This window comes from Bos mutus, chromosome 24 (genome assembly GCF_027580195.1).
Source record: "Bos mutus isolate GX-2022 chromosome 24, NWIPB_WYAK_1.1, whole genome shotgun sequence".
NCBI lineage: Eukaryota > Metazoa > Chordata > Mammalia > Artiodactyla > Bovidae > Bos > Bos mutus.
This window is the reverse complement of record NC_091640.1, coordinates 26,815,155-26,836,638: the sequence shown is the minus strand read 5'-3', so window position 1 is coordinate 26,836,638 and position 21,484 is coordinate 26,815,155.

Sequence of the window (21,484 nt, the reverse complement as noted above, 5' to 3'; positions counted from 1 at the left end):
TCAGAGCTCAGAAGCCCCTTCTCCACACACACACACACACACACACACATTGTAGTTTTCCCTTACATATTACTGGGTTCCAATTGTTATTTAATTTTTCATTTACTTTTGACATTATTTTATTTACCTCTAGGGTTTTGAATAAGCTTTCCTCTTAGTCTATATTACTCTACCTTTGTTCCTAGTTTTTGACACCCATTTATCATTCTTATGTTTATCAGTTAGGATGAGTAAGATATGTTACAGTAATAATCAGCTCTCCAAATCTTAACGGTTTATAAGAACCAAAGTTTATTTAGGTGAATTGCACAGAAGTGCTTCAAGACATCACTGCCATTCCCTTTCAGTGGTTCACATATATCCTGCAGTTGTTCCTAAACCCAAAGGAGTAGGGACTGGAGTGAGGAAGTATTCTATAACCAAGTACACAGAGGAGGACAACTAGAATGTCTGTGAAAAGTGACCAGAAGAAGAGAACACAGAAAACATGAGACACTCTAATGATATATATATAATCTTAGCTTAAATAGCGTTTTATTACAAAAATTAACCACCATCCTCCACCACCAGGTCTCAGTTAGGTGTCTTCCCGAGCATGTCCATATTAGAAGTTATTTATCATAGCATTATGTAAATGCATTGAATGCATTGTAATGTTTTGATTATTTATGCATCTACCACTAGACAACAAATTTTGGAAGAAATGTTCTTTATCAACTGTGTTATTTTAGCAGTCAAAAGTATTTATTGTTGCAATATAATTGCTCTAATATACTGTTTTATTTTAATCACAAAAGTAGTACACATAAAAGTTCACATTGATCTCTAGATTAATAGACTATAATAAAACATTAAAAACTGAAATATATAATTATGATATACAATCCAAAAGATCATAGGTTTTTTAAATTTTGTATTATAAAACACTAAAAATTAGATAGCTTTGAAATGATCCATTAAATAATAAAGTAAAAGAACTATACATTTAGGAAAATATTTTTTAAATTATAAGATGTAACAGAATAATATTTCTGTTTAATACCTTTATGAATAGTAAACTTTGAGAATTTCCATATATTGCTATTTTCACAGTTATATATCTGAACTGATGTTTAATGGTAAGACTCTTTAGTGATTTGCATGCATGACCTCAGTCATAATGAACAATAATTTTTGATTCTTATTCTATCTAGAAACAATTATATTGGCTAAGTGTTGCTGGGAAAATAGCAACATTGCATTAATTATATTTAAAGTGAAAATAATTGAATGTTATAGCTATTCTCCAAGATATAACAATTTTCAGTAAGTCCACCAGATAAATTCATTTAAAAACTGAGGTGTATGTCATGTGGTTGCCATCCCAGAAAGCCATCAAATATTTATAATTTTACATTCTCAAGGGTTGAGACACCTTAGATTTGTGTGACACAGTTTAATGCATGTGTCAACTGTTGATCAATCTAAATTATCTAAGCTTATGGCTTCTCAGGTGATGCAGTGGTAAGGAAACTGCTTGCCAAGCAGGAGACACAGGGTCAACCCCTGGGTCAGGAAGAGCCTGTAGAGAAGGAAATGGCAACCCACTCAGCATTCTTGCCTGGAGAATTCCATGGACAGAGGAAGCAGCAGGCTACAGTCCATGGGGTTGCAAAGAGTTGAATGTGACTGAGCAGGGCAGCACATGTATAATAATGTTTGTAAAAGTAATGTACCTGGACCACAAAACTTGACTCTCTAGATAAATGTCTTTATCAATTTAAAGTGTAATGTAGTATATGATTTTATGCAGAAGAATTATAAACTGGAATGTTGACTTCTTTTCAGGCATTGGGACTTTGAGCAATGCACAGTTTTTAAGCTTTTAATTTTTTCTATAGAGTGAATATGTTCATATTAATTACCTTTTATCTTTGCTAAATAGAACCTACAAGAATACATGAGTATCATTAATGCAATCATAATTGTGTTATCAGTCATAATTAATGTCTGTAAAAACTGTTTATCCATTTTTGCCCTATGTATGTGTGTTAGTCGCTCAGTCGTGTCCCACTCTTTGCAACCACGTAGACTGTAATCCGTCAGGCTCCTCTGTCCATGAAATTCTCCAGGCAAGAATACTAAAGTGGGTAAACATTCCTTTCTCCAGGGGATCTTCCTGACCTAAGGATCAGGTCGAACCAGGGTCTATTGAGTTGTAGGTGGATTATTTACCATCTGGGCCACCAGGAAAACCCTTTACCAATTCCAGTCGTTGACAATATGGGAATGAGACAGGCCCATAGTATTCAGCTCACACTCACACTGAACTTACTGGGAGCCTGGAGGAAATCTTGCCCCCAGAACTGTTTAATCTCCAAGGAAAGAAGAGAAAAAAACATGATGCATTTGTTTTTTATTCTATACTTGGTGAAAGCTTGTTGTTTAGTCGCTAAGTCATGGCTAACTCTTTTGCAACACTATGGACTGTAGCCCACCAGGCTCCTCTGTCTATGGGATTTCCCAGGCAAGAATACTGGAGTGTGTTACTACTTCCTCCTCCAAGGGATCTTCTTGACCCTGCACTTCAGGCAGATTCTCTACCACTGAGCCACAAGGGAAGCCCAAAGGCATTTTTAGGACCATTCAAAAGGACTGACTGAGTAAAGGGGCAGAGAGAAGGCAGGAGTGAGATACTCATGGGGGCTTCTTTCACATGGAAGTATTGATACATGTCAGAGTTGGAGGAGAAGCACCTACGTGAAGACATAGCCTATTGTTACTTTTAAACTTTATATTAATAAACCTTGTAATACATTTATTTTTAATTTCTGGACTGCATAATTTAGTTCAGAAATTAAAAATATTTTAATTAAATTATAATTGGTAATATAATTATAATTTAATGTTAATGTTCTATATAAATATATAAAGTATATTTTATATAAAATTATATTTCATAGTATAATATTTTAATTGTATTGACTATAATAACTAAGACTATATGCTTTTAAACTGTGTTGTTGGAGAAGACCCTTGAGAGTCCCTTGGACTTCAAGGAGATCCAACCAGTCAATCCTAAAGGAAATCAGTCCTGAATGTTCATTAGAAGGACTGATGCTGACGCTGAAACTCCAATACTTTGGCCACCTAATGCAAAGAACTGACTCATTGGGAAAGACCCTGATGCTGGGAAAATCGAAGACAGGAGGAGAAGGGGATGACAGAGGATGAGATGGTTGGATGGCATCACCAACTCGATGGACATGAGTTTGAGCAAGCTCTGGGAGCTGATGATGGACAGGGAAGCCTGGCGTGCTGCAGTCCATGGGGGTCTCAAAGAGTCAGACATGACTGAGCAACTGAATGGAATTCATATTATATTTTAATTATAATTTAAACATATATTATTTAAATTAAGGAATAAAAAGGATATTGTCAAGGCCAAAGCAAACTTTTCTAAGTCTATTTTAGTCAAAGGAACTCAGAGTTAAATTAGTGTTTCATAATGGGCATATATGTAGTCAGATTTCTTAAAAACTGTACGAAATTTGCTGAGAGGATTGGGTACTGCTTTTGTATGTATTTGCTGCTGTGTTTAGTTGCTCAGTCATGTCCGACTCTATGCAACCCCATGAACTGTAGCCCACCAGGCTCCTCTTGTCCATGGGGATTCTCTAGGCAAAAATACTGGGGTGGGTTGCCATGCCCTCCTCCAGGGGGATCTTCCTAACCCAGGATTGAACCCAGATTTCCTGCATTGCAGATGGATTCTTTATCATCTGAAGCATGAGGGAAGCCTTGTATGTATTTATTGGGGTCTAAACTATACCTAAAGTACTGCACACAGACACATACACATATACACACAGACACACACACACACACACACATATCCCAAGAACCTCAAATTCAGCAAGGGAATTTTCAAATAACATCACCCATGCTTCATTCTGAATATCTGAAAATGCAGCGGGTGAAGTAACAACAAATGTTATTATATGAAAGAGTACAAACCTCGGGAGAAGGAGTGAGAAGAAAGGTGAAAAGAAGAATTGGAAAGATGTTATTGAGAAAGCTGCTGCTAAGTGCTAGTGTGATTTGGTCATGTTGGAGTATATGTTAAATGACCAAGAAACCTCATTTTCAGACAATCCATCCAGTGATATAAACAAAGAACGATGAATTCTTTGAGTCCTGAGTCCCATTGGACAAAAGTTCATCTTATTAACTGTTAAATCCCTTATTCTTCTGGATATTGTGTTCATGGATACCAAACTGTATCCTCTTATGCCCCGAACCTCATTACAGGAAAGGCCTTCAGTGGGAGGTGAGAGCACGTGATATAAACATGTTATGAAGCACGTGTCAGAGTGCACCTGCATGAAACTGTGAAGGCCTTACACAAATAGTCACCCAGTTGTAGCTGGAATAAAGACAACTGAAATAAGAGATCAGAGTTTACCTAAACCAGCGCATGAGAAGTATCTACTGTGTTCCAGATCAAACTTGATATTTAATCTTTTATTTATTCATTCAATAATTGCATTGAATGTCATTAATTAAAAGTTTGTTTTTTTTACTTCATAAATCTTTACAGAGAAAAACTAATGAATCATTTATCTATTCATTGAAAAATAGGTTCTGAGGTTAACAGATGTCATTTCCTTTAAGAAACTAGAATATAATTGGTAATGATGTATGCTATTTTCAAAACTAATACATTTTTAAATTTGGGTATGCTATTTTTTTCATAGTAGGTGTTTTAATTTTTTAATTTATTTTTCTTTAAATCACCATGAATATAGCAAGTTCTTGAGTTCTTGTGCATAGTTCTTAAATACTGATTAACTTTTTCAAAAATTCTAGCGTTGAATAATGTTTTTTCCCTCCTGATTCAAAAAGTCAAAGCTAACGTCTCAGAATAATTAAACTACAGCAACATGATTAAATCACATTTACCACACAGCCAAGTACATGGAGTAGATTCAGTTCTACCACAGAGTTCTATTGAAACCAGAGGTCAAAGCTCCCTATAACAGAAGATCCCAGTGCAGCACTTAGGAAATTCTTATTTCTCTTCTAGTTTGACTAGTTCCTTAACTCTCCCTGATTTTCACAACATACTTGAGTTGAATGAAAATGTTTTTCAGTAGACACATTGTTTAAAGTATTCAAATCTTCCCTAGGGATTCTCTTCATAATTTCACAATATGCTTTCCCAGTAAGTTTCTAGGAGCAGAAACATTTTAATTTTTTTCACGGCAATCATCAACAGCTTCAGGGAACTAATGCCACTTCTTGACAGCTGACTCTTTGCTTGAGTTGATGGTGGTCTGATGGCAGCAAATATGAGAGCAGCATGCATAAATATGGACAGCTCATTGACAGTATTTACACTGACCATGTGATGTCAGGCCAGCACCTTTCTAGAACTGGCTGCCTGCTTGTTCTATGTTTCTTTTTCTAAGAAACAGTTGAGTTTTGTGCCTCCCATCTCCTTCTTCCCTCTCTTCTCAATCTTGGAAATTTTCCTCTCATGATTAGAAAAATGTGTAACAAACTTCAAGCAGGGCTTCCCCCATAGCTCAGTTGTTAAAAAATCTGCCTGCCAATGCAGGAGACTCCAGTTAAATTCCTGAGTTGGGAAGATCCCCTGGAGGAAGGAAAGGCTACCCACGCTTGTATTCTGGCCTGGAGAATTCCATGGACTGCATAGTTCATGGGGTCGTAAAGAGGCAGGCATGACTGAGTGACCTTCACTTTCACTTTCATGGGAGGGAGAGGTAAAGGAAGAGAAGGAAGAGTTACGAAACACCTGAAAGCCTGAAAGGTGTTGTCTCTTGGACATCCTGGTTGTGTCTGAAATTGTGTAGTCATATTAAATTTTGTGTTACTTTGTACATCTGACCAGTTAAAGTTAAGTAAGAGTATGCCCATTCTCATTTAGATATGCATTGGTTTGAAAGAAATTTTTTTTGCTATTCATCCTTTTTGGTAGGATGTGTGTTTCCCAGTATGTTTCATGAGTGGAGGACACTGACTACATTTTTTGAAAGTTTTAGCAGGGACCAGTTAACTAGTCATTCCTAAAAATAACTTCTCTACCAGATTTTTAAGTTTTCCACTTACTTGAAATACAAAAAAAGAAAAGAAAAAAAAAAGATGTATATTGTTTGATCCCTTGGATGCTTTCTGCAATGTCAGGTATCTGCTAAGCATATCTGCTGGTCTAGAGTACACACGTCATCTTTTCCCCAGGCATATTAATATAATCTTCCTTTGATACCAAAAAGTGTACATTAAGATTGAAAAAGAAGTTTTGAAACTATTTTATTTAAGGGCCTTTCCTGCAGTGCTGCTCTCATGATACTTTACAAAACAAAACCACCAGGGAGAAAATTATAAAACATTAATGCATTCATACAAATAAAATGTTCAAATTATGTTCAAGATAGCAATTTTTATTTTTATAAGGTGAGAAAGTCATATTAAGATGTTTTCATAGATTAGAATGGTTTTAGCATATATATCCCATTGTGAAAATTTTGCTGGTAAATTATTTTTACAGGTAGATTTTATTTTTGCACATTTGGGGCAAAATTGGAATAAAATGTTTTAATCAGATCAGATCAGATCAGTCACTCAGTCGTGTCCGACTCTTTGCGACCCCATGAATCGCAGCACACCAGGCCTCCCTGTCCATCACCAACTCCCAGAGTTCACCCAGACTCACGTCCATCGAGTCAGTGATGCCATCCAGCCATCTCATCCTCTGTCATCCCCTTCTCCTCTTGCCCCCAATCCCTCCCAGCATCAGGGTCTTTTCCAATGAGTCAACTCTTCACATGAGGTGGCCAAAGTACTGGAGTTTCAGCTTTAGCATCATTCCTTCCAAAGAAATCCCAGGGCTGGTCTCCTTCAGAATGGACTGGTTGGATCTCCTTGCAGTCCAAGGGACTCTCAAGAGTCTTCTCCAACACCACAGTTCAAAACCATCAATTCTTCAGCGCTCAGCCTTCTTCACAGTCCAACTCTCACATCCATACATGACCACTGGTAAAACCATAGCCTTGACTAGACGAACCTTTGTTGGCAAAGTAATGTCTCTGCTTTTGAATATGCTATCTAGGTTGGTCTTAACTTTCCTTCCAAGGAGTAAGCGTCTTTTAATTTCATGGCTGCAGTCACCATCTGTAGTGATTTTGGAGCCCAGAAAAATAAAGTCTGACACTGTTTCCACTGTTTCCCCATCTGTTTCCCATGAAGTGATGGGACCGGATGCCATGATCTTCGTTTTCTGAATGTTGAGTTTTAAGCCAACTTTTTCACTCTCCACTTTCACTTTCATCAAGAGGCTTTTGAGTTCCTCTTCACTTTCTGCCATAAGGGTGGTGTCATCTGCATAGCTGAGGTTATTGATATTTCTCCCAGCAATCTTGTTTCCAGCTTGTGTTTCTTCCAGTCCAGCATTTCTCATGATATACTCTGCTTATAAGTTAAATAAACAGCCTTGACGAACTCAAATGTTCAGCACATATTGTAAACATGCCTACTGTGGATTTTAGAGTGATTGGTAGTTAGTTCAGATGCTCAGTTGTGTCTGACTCTTTCTGACCCCATGGACTGCAGCATGCCAGGCTTCCCTGTCCATCACCAACTCCTGGAGCTTCCTCAAATTCATGTCTATTGAGTCTGTGAGGCCATCCAACCATCTCATCCTCTGTCATCCCCTTTTCCTCCTGTTGTCACTGGTAAGTGAAATAATAAATGTAGCTAATTATTGACTACTACTAATGACTCTCCTCTGAATGTCCATCTGACCAGCATGACAAAGACATTCTTTGAATTAGTTCACTTCTAGGGTTATGAAATACAAGAATACAAAATCCAAGTAGAGAAAATGTGATAATACAAAGTTTGGTGCTGAAATTATGGCATTGTTATAATGCAGGCTATAAATTGTTTTTCTTCCCAATTCACACATTTCTGTGTTGAATAGAAAAAAGTTATGCAGAATCGATAAATAAAATATTCTTTAATTAGAAATAAATATGTATATTTTCTCTGATTTCAGAAATAGGGTGAGTACTAATTATACATCGCTTTGAGCTTCCCAGTCAATGCTATGGTAAAGAACCCACCTGCCAATTCAGGAGACACAAGAGACATGAGTTCAGTCCCAAGGTTGGGAAGATCCCTTGGAGGAGGGCATGGAAACCCACTCCAGGATTCTTGCCTGGATAATCCCATGGATAGAGGAGCCTGGCGGGCTACAGTCCACAGGGTCAGAAAGAGTCAGACATGACTGAGCTCAAACATACACGCACAAGAGCTTAAAACAAACTGTATGTTTTTAATCCAAGGAATACAATTTGTAAAAGCCCAGTTGAATAATTTCAAAATAATGGTAAATGCCCAGTGTCTAAGCTTTAAATTAAGTAAACAAATGACCAAAGGACTTTCAGTGAGCAAGTGTTAATCACTGAGTTGTGTTGAGGGAAGCCTCACCCCAAACCAAATACTTTTGACGTGAATGTAGATAAGACATCCTTTTATATGCTAGTTTAAAAGTGCAACTTAATACTAACCTACCATGTGTGATTTTACAAAAGATTTTACAGGAATTTCTAAATCATTTTCTTAAAATCTATAATTTTGTGGATTGTAAGTGTTTCATAATATTTATATTCATGATAATATCAATGTAAAAAACTTAATGGTTCACAAAAAATTCAGACAATTCCTCTAGTAAATATATTAATATAACTTAAAATAGTGAATATAAAAAGATAATTTTATTAGAAAGATCTATATATTCTACAAATTATCATGTATTAAGTATCTCACAAACATCTAGAAATTGTGATTTTTGGGGTCAAGTAGGGGAAGTGTATTTTTGCTGTTCTTGAAATATATGTATTTTATATATATATATATATATATACATATGTATGTGTATATATATGTGTATATATATATATATATATATATATATATATACTTCCAGGTGGCTCAGCAGTAAAGAATCCACCTGTCAACCAATGTAGGTGATGCAAGTTCAATCCCTGGGTCAGGAAGATTCCCTGGTGGAGGGCATGGCAACCCACTCCAGTATTCTTGCAAGGAGAATCCCCATGGACAGATGAGCCTGATAAGCTAGAGTCCATGTGGTTGCAAAGAGTCAAACATGACTGAGCAACTAGCACAGCATATATATATCTCCACAGTGTTTGTTATTAATAATTACCTAAGACCACAGAGCAAGAAAATAATATAACCAGATTTAAACCCAGAAAGTCTTAAGTTCTGAATATGTATTTTAATGCATTAAACTATAGAGTAAGGGTATATTGCAGAGCAGCCAACAAAATCCCTTTTTCCTTCTCATAGCTCCCTCACTCTCAATATTCACTTACTTTCTTACTGAGGAAACTACAGCCACTCATTTGTTTACATCCAATCTCTACCCTAGCTGCACATATTTTATATCCAATATTTCCTTTTAATGCACTTTGCTAAATGAAAGACCATCACATATCTTCAGAAAGGGATTATGTAAATCCCTTAGAAGTAGAAGCAGAGGCCACATTTCCCCGCCTCCCCTAAATCACTATATTCTGATATTTAGAAATACTCTGGCTTGGTCAGACATTCAAAAATCTAGATTTATCTATCATTAGGCCTGATCAACATGTAGACAGAGCCATTCACATAAACCTGTGGCATTTATTCTCTGACATGAGCAGAGAGGTATAAGAGCAAAGGAAATCATCTTTTAGCATTTTGCAGACTAAATTGATGTTAACAGCTGCAGAAAAATACAGTAGACAGCATGGCTTCAAAAAGTTGTTTTAAGATGGAATAGAGATAATATTCCAAATGGTTGCAATTCTTTAGACATAATGCTAGAGTAAATAATACATTATTAACTGCAGTTAAATAATTTTTGAACACAGTAGAAAAGTATGCGTTCTAAATTTAGGACAAGGGCCTTCTAGTTCTGTATTATACTTTTCTCTTTAAAAGTATGAATTAGGAATAGCTCCTTTTTTCTGTCATTCTAAATTATATCTAAAATACAAAAAGTATCATTTTCAAAGGTATAAGTTTTTCAGTTTTCTCTAAATGATTTCAGTTAGAATGGTAACTGGTAGGTTTATTTGAAACTTTGAATGTGTTAAAGACAAAATGACTTACAAATTTGAAATTATTGTTTTTAATGAACAATTCCAAGGTAATTGTTAGGAAAGATTTAAAGTCTCAATATGATAGGATATAAACGTTATAGCCAGTGAAGAAAAGAAAAAAAGGCCTTGTAGATGATTATATTATTCAAGTCTATGATTCTAAGCTTCTGAAAGTGTTGGCTGGTGATTTTTATTATTTTCCTCAATGGTAATTCTTGAATTTTTTTCTACTTCAATCTTCTCATCTACTAAGTGGTGATAATTACCATTTGTCTTATTTTTTTATTGCTTGAACTCTGTGAGCTCTATTTTCCTCATCTGTAAAATGGTATTGTTGATAAATTTTGTAACTTCTTTTGAGCATTGTTGTGGTATAGATACTGAAAGTATATATGAAGATTTATATTCATAAATATAATATGAATAAATATGAAGAAATTTCCCCATATGTCAATTAAAACCTTTGAATGAAACATCAATCACACACCTCTCAAGGAGCCATTTCTTCTTCTAAACGTGAAAATTGATTTAAAGGCTCTGTTTATGATCCCATCTCCCTGTACCACATATCACTGCTTCCCTTCTCCCTCTTCCAGGTCAGAAAGAAACAATTGTTAAAGGAAGAAGTACTCTGTACCTGGTCACATGCATGTGTGCTAAGTCACTTCAGTCGTGTCTAACTCTTTGCTACCTGTGGACTATACTCAAACAGGTGTATGAATTCTATATTCAATCCTGGTCTGTGTGCTGTGTTTAGTCACTCAGTTGTGTCCAAATATCTGCGACTGCATGGACTGTAGCCCGCAAGGCTCCTCTTTCCATGGGAATTTCCAGACAAGAGTATTGGGATGGGATCCTCTTCCAAGGGATCTTCCCATCCCAGGGATCTGTGTCTCCTGCATTAGCAGCAGATTCTTTACCACTAATGCCACCTGGGAAGCCCAATTTTGGTCTGATTTTCCTTAATTCAGGATCATTTTTTTCATTAACAAACTTCTTATTCAATTAGACTTTCCCTTCCAGATAGATAAGATATTAAAAATAAAGACACTTTGTAAATTCTGATTCACTAAAATCATGAAAAAAACATAAAGCATTTCTTTATCAGGTCCTACTAAATTCATCAACCACTGACTACAAGCTGATTGTTGTCTGTAAATCTAATATTATTTTGCCTTCATTATGCATCAGGTTATTTTTTGAGTGCTTAAGAGTATCTATCCCATTATTATTTATACTTCTCAGATGATAAAACTGAAACAGAAAGAGGTGACTTGTATAAGTTCATAAGACAAATAGGAGGCAGAATCTGTAACCAAACCCAGGCAATTTGTCTTTCAAACCATGCTAGTAAACATCACTCTCTACTGCATGTCTAATGATCTGTGTCTCCATTTGGAATCAGCAGGAAATATCTAAATGTTATTTCAGATAAGACGTAATTATGAACCACCGAATGAAAATCCATATTCCTTCACATATTTATATATTTTTATTGTCACGTATTAAAGACAAGTTTTTAGGAGTTTTTAAAATCTACATAGTGACTTTTAACCAAATAAAGCAAGACCTTACAAAAGGCCTTATATTATCTTAAAAACACATTTGCTAAAATGAAGAGCTAGAGTACATCAGTATTTTTCCTTACTCAAGAAATTTGACCCCACTCTTGTATCCAAAGCCACCTACCTCTCTGTATATATTAATATTATAGACTATAACCTGTAGAGTCTCCATAGAAGCCTCTATAAATCATGTTTAGAATTTCCCAAAGCTATATTTTCCATCTTCTGTGTTTCCTAGGAGAATAACAGGTTTTACTATTGCAAAATGAAAAGTACTTGTTTATTTAAATGTATATATAATCAATCCATGCATTGATTGTTCTCTATAAAAACATTATTCAAAACCAAATATGATAGTTTTCAAACATTCTGTTATTTTTAAACAATGTATTACTAAAACATGTGTCTTGGAAGAAAATAAAAGCAAGTTGTAAGAACCAAGAAATTACCTCATTCTTGTGAAAAAATCCCTCTGTGTATGGACACAAAAAGACAAAATTTTTTTCAAAGAGCCCACTGAAGAAAAGAGGAAAAGATGGGCCATGTTGATATATGGCAGAAACCAACACATTATAAAGCAATTATCCTCCAATTAAGAAAAAATTTGTTTTAAAAAAGTAAATAATGATGAACAGAAGAGTTTATGAAAAAGAAAAATCTGAAAAAAGAAAAAGAAAAATCTGCCCACTATATTTTGAATTCATACTTAAGTTTAAGCCTAGCATTTTCTAAAGGCCATGGAATATCTTGATTAGAATTTTCTTTACAGAATGTGTTCTAGAAATCAAAGACTTCTTAGGCAAGTTTTTTTGTTTTTTTTTTTTAAGAAAAAGGCCCCAAAAGGGTTTACTGCTTACTTGAAATTATGCTAAGCTATTACTTTATTCCCATGCATAAGAAAGGATGTATCATACAAAAATCTTCTTGTCATTTCTTCTTATCAGTTTTTGTCAGTTTCCTAGGAGATTTCCCATTCAGAAATAGCATGCTGATGTTTAATTCTACCACCTCATATATGGGGGAAAATCACCCATAAACCTTTCTTAGCAATCTGATCTCTCCAATCTTTGCATATTTATTTCCTTCCTTTTTTTTTTTTTTTTCTCTCTCTCTTATAGGCTAACCAAGATTGTGGTATCTGTGACATTATATGTTTTCTCTTGAAATATTAACATTTTTCTGAGATGACATTTGGTAGTTTAATTCCTTATTTTCATTATTTCTAAAGATAAATATAGTAATCTTGATATTGTAATGGTAAACTAAATGGGCAACTACTGAATCTAATATATAATTATTTAAAATTATACATTTCTAAGTTTTCCCAACAAACAAGAGCAGCAATATCCAGAGGTAAAACCTACCTGCTATTGTTAGTGATTGAAAGTGCCTGTTACTCTACTGATAAAGTTTCTTTAGTATACTAAAGCCATTACTGACATTCTGTAGTTCAACTCCTAAAACAAACTAAGCATCTTATTTTGTATTAGTTTTCTCCTACTATAGGCTCATAACAGACTGGTTCCAAATAGGAAAAGGAGTTCGTCAAGGCTGTATATTGTCACCCTGTTTATTTAACTTATATGCAGAGTACATCATGAGAAACGCTGGGCTGGAAGAAGCACAAGCTGGAATCAAGATTGCTGGGAGAAATATCAATAATCTCAGATACGCAGATGACACCACCCTTATACCAGAAAGTGAAGAGGAACTCAAAAGCCTCTTGATGAAAGTGAAAGTGGAGAGTGAAAAAGTTGGCTTAAAGCTCAACATTCAGAAAATGAAGATCATGGCATCCGGTCCCACCACTTTATGGGAAATAGATGGGGAAACAGTGGAAACAGTGTCAGACTTTATTTTTCTGGGCTCCAAAATCACTACAGATGGTGACTGCAGCCATGAAATTAAAAGACGCTTACTCCTTGGAAGGAAAGTTATGACCAACCTAGATAGCATATTCAAAAGCAGAGACATTACTTTGCCAACAAAGGTTCGTCTAGTCAAGGCTATGGTTTTTCCTGTGGTCATGTATGGATGTGAGAGTTGGACTGTGAAGAAGGCTGAGCGCTGAAGAATTGATGGTTTTGAACTGTGGTGTTGGAGAAGACTCTTGAGAGTCCCTTGGACTGCAAGGAGATCCAACCAGTCCATTCTGAAGGAGATCAGCCCTGGGATTTCTTTGGAAGGAATGATGCTAAAGCTGAAACTCCAGTACTTGGGCCACCTCATTCGAAGAGTTGACTCATTGGAAAAGACCCTGATGCTGGGAGGGATTGGGGGCAAGAGGAGAAGGGGACAACAGAGAATGAGATGGCTGGATGGCATCACTGACTCGATGGACGTGAGTCTGAGTGAACTCCAGGAGTTGGTGATGGACAGGGAGGCCTGGTGTGCTGCGATTCATGGGGTCGCAAAGAGTCGGACACGACTGAGCGACTGATCTGATCTGATAGGCTCATAGTTTCATTGAGTTAGACGAGGCTGTGATCCATGTGATCCATTTGTTAGTTTTCTGTGATTGTGGTTTTCATTCTGTCTGCCCTCTGATGGATAAGGATAAGAGGCTTGTGGAAGCTTCCTGAGAGGAGGGACTGGCTATGGAGGAATCTGGATCTTGTTCTGATGAGTATGGCCATGCTCAGTAAATCTTTAATCCAATTTTCTGTTGATGACTGGGGCTGTGTTCCTTCCCTGTAGTTTGGCCTGAGGCCAAACTGTGGTAGGGGTAATGGCAGTATTAAGTCCTTCAAAATGACTTATGCCAACACTGTTGTATTCAGTGCTCCTGACCCCAAAGCAGGCCACTGTCAGCCCACACCTCCGCCGGAGACTCCTGGACACTCACAGGCAAGTCTGGCTCACTCTCTTGTGGGGACAGTTCTCCTTTCTCCTGGGTCCTGCTGCACACAAGGTTTTATTTGTGTCCTCCAAGAGACTGTTTCCCCAGTCCTGTGGAAGTTCTGCAATCAAATCCTGCTGGCCTCCAAAGTCAAATTTCCTTGGGGTTCTCAGTCCCTTTGCCAGATACCCAGGTTGGGAAATCTGTTGTGGGTCCTAGAACTTTCATAACAGTGTGAGAACTTCTTTGGTATAATTGTTCTCCAGTTTGTGGGTTGTCTGCTCAGTGGCTGTATGGTTGGGCTAAAGGCAACCTCCTCCAAGAGGGTCTATGCCACATACTGTGTGTTCCAGGTCTGCTGCAGCCAGAGCCTGTGTTCCCGCCGCAGGCCACTGCTGGCCTGTACCTCCGACACTCAGACACTCAAAGGCAGGTCTGACTCAGTCTCTGTGGGGCCTCTGGGTCCTGGTGCAAACAAGATTTTGTTTGAGCCCTCCAAGCTTCTCTGACAGGAATGCGGTTTTATTCTAAATGCATTTCACCCTTTTTACCATTTTCTTGGGGCTTCACGTTTGCCTTTGGACATGGGGTATCTTTTTTGGTGGAATCCAACATTCACCTGTCAACTAACAGCAGTTAGTTGCAATTTTGGATTTCTTGCAGGAGAGGAGTGCATGTCCTTCTACACCACCATCTTAGCAGTTGGTGTATGTAAGTAAGGTCATAATTAACTTGTGAAAAAGAACACAGGAAATTTTCTTACCTTTATTTGTTTTCCAATTTAATTCCTTTTCTGAACCAGATGCTTCATTGAAATTCACATTTTTCTTCTTTTCACACATTTTACTCTGTATTCATACTAGACATGTTCACATTCTTTAAGTAGTATAAAAATTTAGAATAAATAACTCTAATTGAAATTTATCTAAGATATTTGTCCATGAACCTATGAAGGAAAAGGCAGACCTAAAAGTTATCATGCTGAAAATCCTGGAAAGAAAAAAATTAAAAGTGAAATAACACAGTATACTTTGTAGATACCTTTCTCAGAGTCATGGCCTGGAAATACCTGTCAGTACATCAGCTGGTCTTAAATATTGAGCTCAGACATAAATGAAAATATTCTCTTACAAGTTACTGAGTTATCTTTAAAAATTCTGAGATGTTCTTCTGTATTTGTTAACATAATATGTACACAAAGCATCATATCAAAGATTAATGTTGCAGATAACAAGATACAGGAGAAACAAAGGGCACAGACAAAGCTGAAAAGAAAGAAGAGATGGTAAAGAGAAGGGCAAAGGTTATCTGTAGAGAAAACCAGCAACACAGACAGCAATGAAGGACCCCTTCAGATCCTCAGAATTCCTAGGTCAAAGTTTGACATTTTCTCAGGTACTGAGAAAAAACAAAAAAATTATCAAAATACTAACGAAAAGCCATGGCAAGCTAGAAATTTGAGGAACTTGTTATTTGTTAATTAAAAGTAATCTGATTGAAGATTGGCGTGAGAATCAGGGTCAACACACTGCCCGTTATAGAGAAAGAAAGATCTTCAGTTTGAACAACAGCTTGGAAATCCTTTGATTCTAGATCAAAATATCCTTTTTTAAAACCCATCTTCACTTGTCAAAATTCACAGAAACTCTTGATTTAGTTCTCATTCTTATCTTGAAATCTTCTATCCTTGATCCTGAGAGTTATCTCCTGAACTTTGGTCCGCCATACTTTTAAAACTCTGCAGTATTTGCTCCAAGAAATCTTAATCACATTTTCCAGAAATTTAGCCAAATTTCTTGCCCTCATTGTTACCCTATTTGTTTTGTCCATCTGTAGTCCTACTAGTAAATTTGTATCTAGTCACATTAATAAATAATTCTCTTTAGATATTAGCTTATCTAAAATTTCAACTAAATTGTGCATAATTTTATTTCAGTAAAATAGGATTAATCTATGCACAATATTTTTCATAGTAGAGTTGGAGCTTTTTAAGAAAAAGAAAAAAAGCCTAAATGTTATTTTGACAGTTTATTGAAACTAAACTAGATTGGCATGGAGATAATTTAATTGAAAACCAGATGATCAGAAAAAGCAGTCATTAAATTATGTAATGCTAGATGTATGGGTGGGAGAAGGCAATGGCACCCCACTCCAGTACTCTTGACTGGAAAATCCCATGGATGGAGGAGCCTGATAGGCTTCAGTCCATGGGGTCACTAAGAGTCGGACATGACTGAGTGACTTCACTTTCACTTTTCACTTTCATGCATTGGAGAAGGAAATGGCAACCCACTCCAGTGTTCTTGCCTGGAGAATCCCAGGGATGGGGGAGCCTGGTGGGCTGCTGTCTATGGGGTTGCACAGAGTCGGACACGACTGAAGTAACTTAGCAGCAGCAGCAGCAGAAGTGTGGATGTGAGAGTTGGACTGTGAAGAAAGCTGAGCGCAGAAGAATTGACACTTTTAAACTGTGGTGTTGAAGAAGACTCTTGAGAGTCCCTTGGCCTGCAAGGAGATCCAACCAGTCCATTCTGAAGGAGATCAGCCCTAGGTGTTCTTTGGAAGGAACAAAGTACTTTGGCCACCTCATGCGAAGAGTTGACACATTGGAAAAGACTCTGATGCTGGGAGGGATTGGGGGCAGGAGGAAAAGGGGATGACAGAAGATGAGATGGCTGGATGGCATCACCGACTCGATGGACGTGAGTTTGAGTGAACTCCAGGAGTTGGTGATGGACAGGGAGGCCTGGCGTGCAGCAATTCATAGGGGTCACAAACAGTCGGACACGACTGAGAGACTGAACTGAACTGCTGCTGCTGCTAAGTCGCTTCAGTGTCCAACTCTGTGCAACCCCATAGACGGCAGCCCACCAGGCTTCTCCGGCCCTGGGATTCTCCAGGCAAGAACACTGGAGTGGATTGCCATTTCCTTCTCCAATGCATGAAAGTAAAAAGTGAAAGTGAAGTCACTCAGTCGTGTCTGACTCTTAATGACCCCATGAACTGCAGCCTACCTGGCTCCTCTGTCCATGGATTTTCCAGGCAAGAGTACTGGGTGGGGTGCCATTGCCTTCTCCAAAGAACTGAACTGAGAGTATTTCATAATATACAAATCTTAAAAATAAATGAATGCATGGTATTATTAAATAACATAGTGCATATTAAAATTGAAAAAATATAAAGTGCAAAATTCTACAGATTACATTGTTATTTAAATTACCTATATATAGTACACCTGTATACTATCACTAACATATACACAAAGATACAAAAATCAGTGAATTCGGTCACTTGGTTCTGCTTAAGTGTGGATATTTTACCAAAGCACAGCTATCCATCAAACAGTATTAATTATAAAATCACATTGATATGGGTATTGATCTTAGATGTATAAAACTTCACTTTTAATAAAAATATTCAAAGAATTACTGAAATTTTGAAAATGTATATTAAACTTATACCTCTTAACTTTTAGCTGCGTGTTAGCAGTATTCTTGCCTGGGAAATCCCATGGACAGAGTAGCCTGGCAGGCTACTGTCAGTGGGGTGGCAAAGAGTCAGACATGACCTAGCAACTAAACAGCAATCGTGAGTTATAAACTATAGCTTCAGTGACATATATGATTTGTTTTCTGTATTCTGTGGCCATACACTGAAATCTTATTATTAATCCAATACACAATTCTATGATGCAGTCATAAAGGAAAAAAATACAAGACTGAAAGCCCTTTAAAAGCAAGGGCTCTCACATTCTTATTCCTCCATGTGCAATACAATATCTATCACAGACAAGCACTTGTTTATGATAGGTGAAGAAATAAAATATTAGCCATACATTCACTTAACACAAGTGTATAAATCATGCCTAGAAAATAAGTCAAAGCTTATTGATTTGGTCAAGAAATCTTTACTTATGGAAAAGTCACAATATCTATGCCCATATTAAACTAGTTTTAGATACACAGCTTTGGCATTTCCAAAACTTATATTGGAGGCAGTTTTATCAATAGTGCAAAATATATATTTTTAAAGATAAAAGAGTTAACAATACAACTGATATGCTATATTTTTAACAACTAATTTCACGTAAGGTTTTTTTAAGACCATGAATAGTAATACACTCAATAATGAAAATTGAGTCTAAAATTCAATATGCAGTACCTATTTTATTGACAAACATTTAAAAATGTAAAACTGCATAAAACTAATATATTACAAGGGATATTGCAATAAAAATCTAATAACTTCTTAGGCACACCAAGTTTTTTTTAATCTTTTCCTATATGAAATACATTTGCTGAAACCAGTAGGCATCACAGTTACTAAAAATGTAATACTAATTTTCACACAAAAATATACTTTCCACAATATACTCTGAATTTCTTACTGTGACAGTGTAGTTCATAGTTTTAGGATGTTTTGACACATTATAAATTTAAAGCTAAGTACATATTATAGTTTAAAGATACATTTTTACTGATTTCATTTAACTGTACAATTGAAAAAAATCTTAAAAATTGGTGTCCATTTAAGAAAATGACATATAGAATCTACTTAATGTAGTAAAGTATGTAACATTGTATATCATTGCATTGACTCCTTCAAAAGCGACACAGATGTCTCGCTGATTCAGGCTTGTTCAAAACCCATTTGATCAAGATTTTCCCGAGGCAATTTATAAGAGTGGTTTCACTTGTAGACTGTGAACAATTCATAATTCTGTCTTCATAAATCTCTGGAATAAAGTTTCTCTTCATCTGTTTTGGGGTAACCACCTCATTCAAAATGATAGCAGCAAATAATAGTTTCATTCAGTAAACTTACACCAAATAATTAGCATATATTACACTTAAGGAAAAATCAAAGGGGATGAACTATGAAAAATATAATTATTTGCCAAAAGTATACTTTTTGAAACATAACTAAAACTTAGTTCTAGAAATTGGTGAAGAATTAAGAATTTTACATTTTATAAAATTATTTATTGCACCTTGACATTTTAGAAGACAATTTTACAAATTAAGTGATGCTTTTCTGGTAGTCTGGGAAATCTTTTAAATCTTTTCATGTTACACACTTTGCCATCTTAAAGAGAAAATAATAACAGTAGTTGAACTGATTAGCCTAAAATGCAGTGGATGTGATTTTAAATGTGATACCAATTATTCAGAATTCTTATATCTGCTAATTTTCAGTTAAAAGGAAAAAATCAGAATCTGCTATGTCATTAGGTTTCTATAGTTCTGCTGCTTATGTATATTAAAGTTATGTGTATCCCAAAGTTAAATACCAGTCAGTTATCAAAAATACATATGAATTAAAAAAATCTAAAATATTCAAGGAGCTACTACAAATCTCTCAACCAAATACCATGTAGCTCCCACTATTCCAGATCATTAACAACATATTTTGATTCAGCTGCATCTGTAGCTACTTATAAAGTCATGCTTTCAACTTTAACAGTTTGGCAAATAGGGCATTTACTTGCTCAAGAAGCTTGGGAGTTCACCCTTGGTTACTGCACTCTGGAAATCACACTTGCCACATTTCTTGACTTTCTGGCATTTATGATCATTTCTAGGTATGGAAGAACCCAACACCTTGGGACATGGGTAGTGCTTCTGCAGAAGCTGGAAAAGGGGAAAAGGTACAAAAAAAAAAAAAAGTCTCTGAAGACAAAAACTAATTCTGCATAGGATGTACTTTGACCAACAAGAAAGAGCAGTGGAGCAATAAAATGTTTTTTTAATAGACTATTCTCTGACATCATCTCTCAAATGCCTGTCTGATAATGTCCAATGGTCTCTAGCTAAGTGACTGCACTTGTTCTATAATTTGATGCACAGTGATGAACAGTGGAGTAACACATCACTTTCCTTTGTTTTCCATTCTGCCCTCTTCCTATCCCCTTCTCTACTACAGGTGTGGAATTTCATCTACTAAATGACAGATTAGTGCTGAATACTTAACACTTGCCTCAGACTCTCTTTTAAGGGAGTGTGGAATAAGATTGTAGAATATCTAGGTAGTTACCTGGACTCTCTCTGTTAGTTCAGTTCAGTTCAGCTCAGTTGCTCAGTCGTGTCTGACCCTTTGCAACCCCAAGGACTGCAGCACACCTGTCCATCACCAACTCCCAGAGCTTGCTCAAACTCAGGTCCATCGAGTCAGTGATGCCACTGAATCATCAAATCTTCTGTTATCCTCTTCTCCTCCTGCCATCAATCTTTCCCAGCATCAGGGTCTTTTTTAATGAGTCAGCTCTTCACATCAGGTGGCCAAAGTATTGGAGCTTCAGGTTTAACATCAGTTCTTCCAATGAATATTCAGGACTAATTTCCTTTAGGATTGACTTGTTGGATCTCCTTGCAGTCCAAAGGACTCTCAAACGTCTTCCCCAGCACCATAGCTCAAAAGCATAAATTCTTTGGTGCTCAGCTTTCTTTATAGTCCAACTCTCACATTCATACATGACTACTGGAAAAACCACAGCTTTGACTAGACGGGCCTCTGTTGGCAAAGTAATATCTCTGCTTTTTAATATGCTGTCTACTTTTGTCATAACTTTTCTTCCAAGGAGCAAGCATCTTTTAGTTTCATGGCTGCAGTCATCATCTGCAGTGATTTTGGAGCCCCCCAAAATAAAGTCTTTCATGATTTCCACTGTTTCCCCATCTATTTGCCATGAAGTAATGGGATCTGATGCCATGATCTTAAGTGTTTTGAATGTTGAGTTTTAAGCCAACTTTTTCACTCTCCTCTTTCACTTTCATCAAGAGGCTCTTTAGTTCTTCTTTCTACCATAGGGGTGGTGTCATCTGCATATCTAAGATTATTGGTAATTTTCCCAGCAATCTTGATTCCAGGTTATGCTTCACCCAGCCTGGTATTTCTCATGATGTACTCTGCAT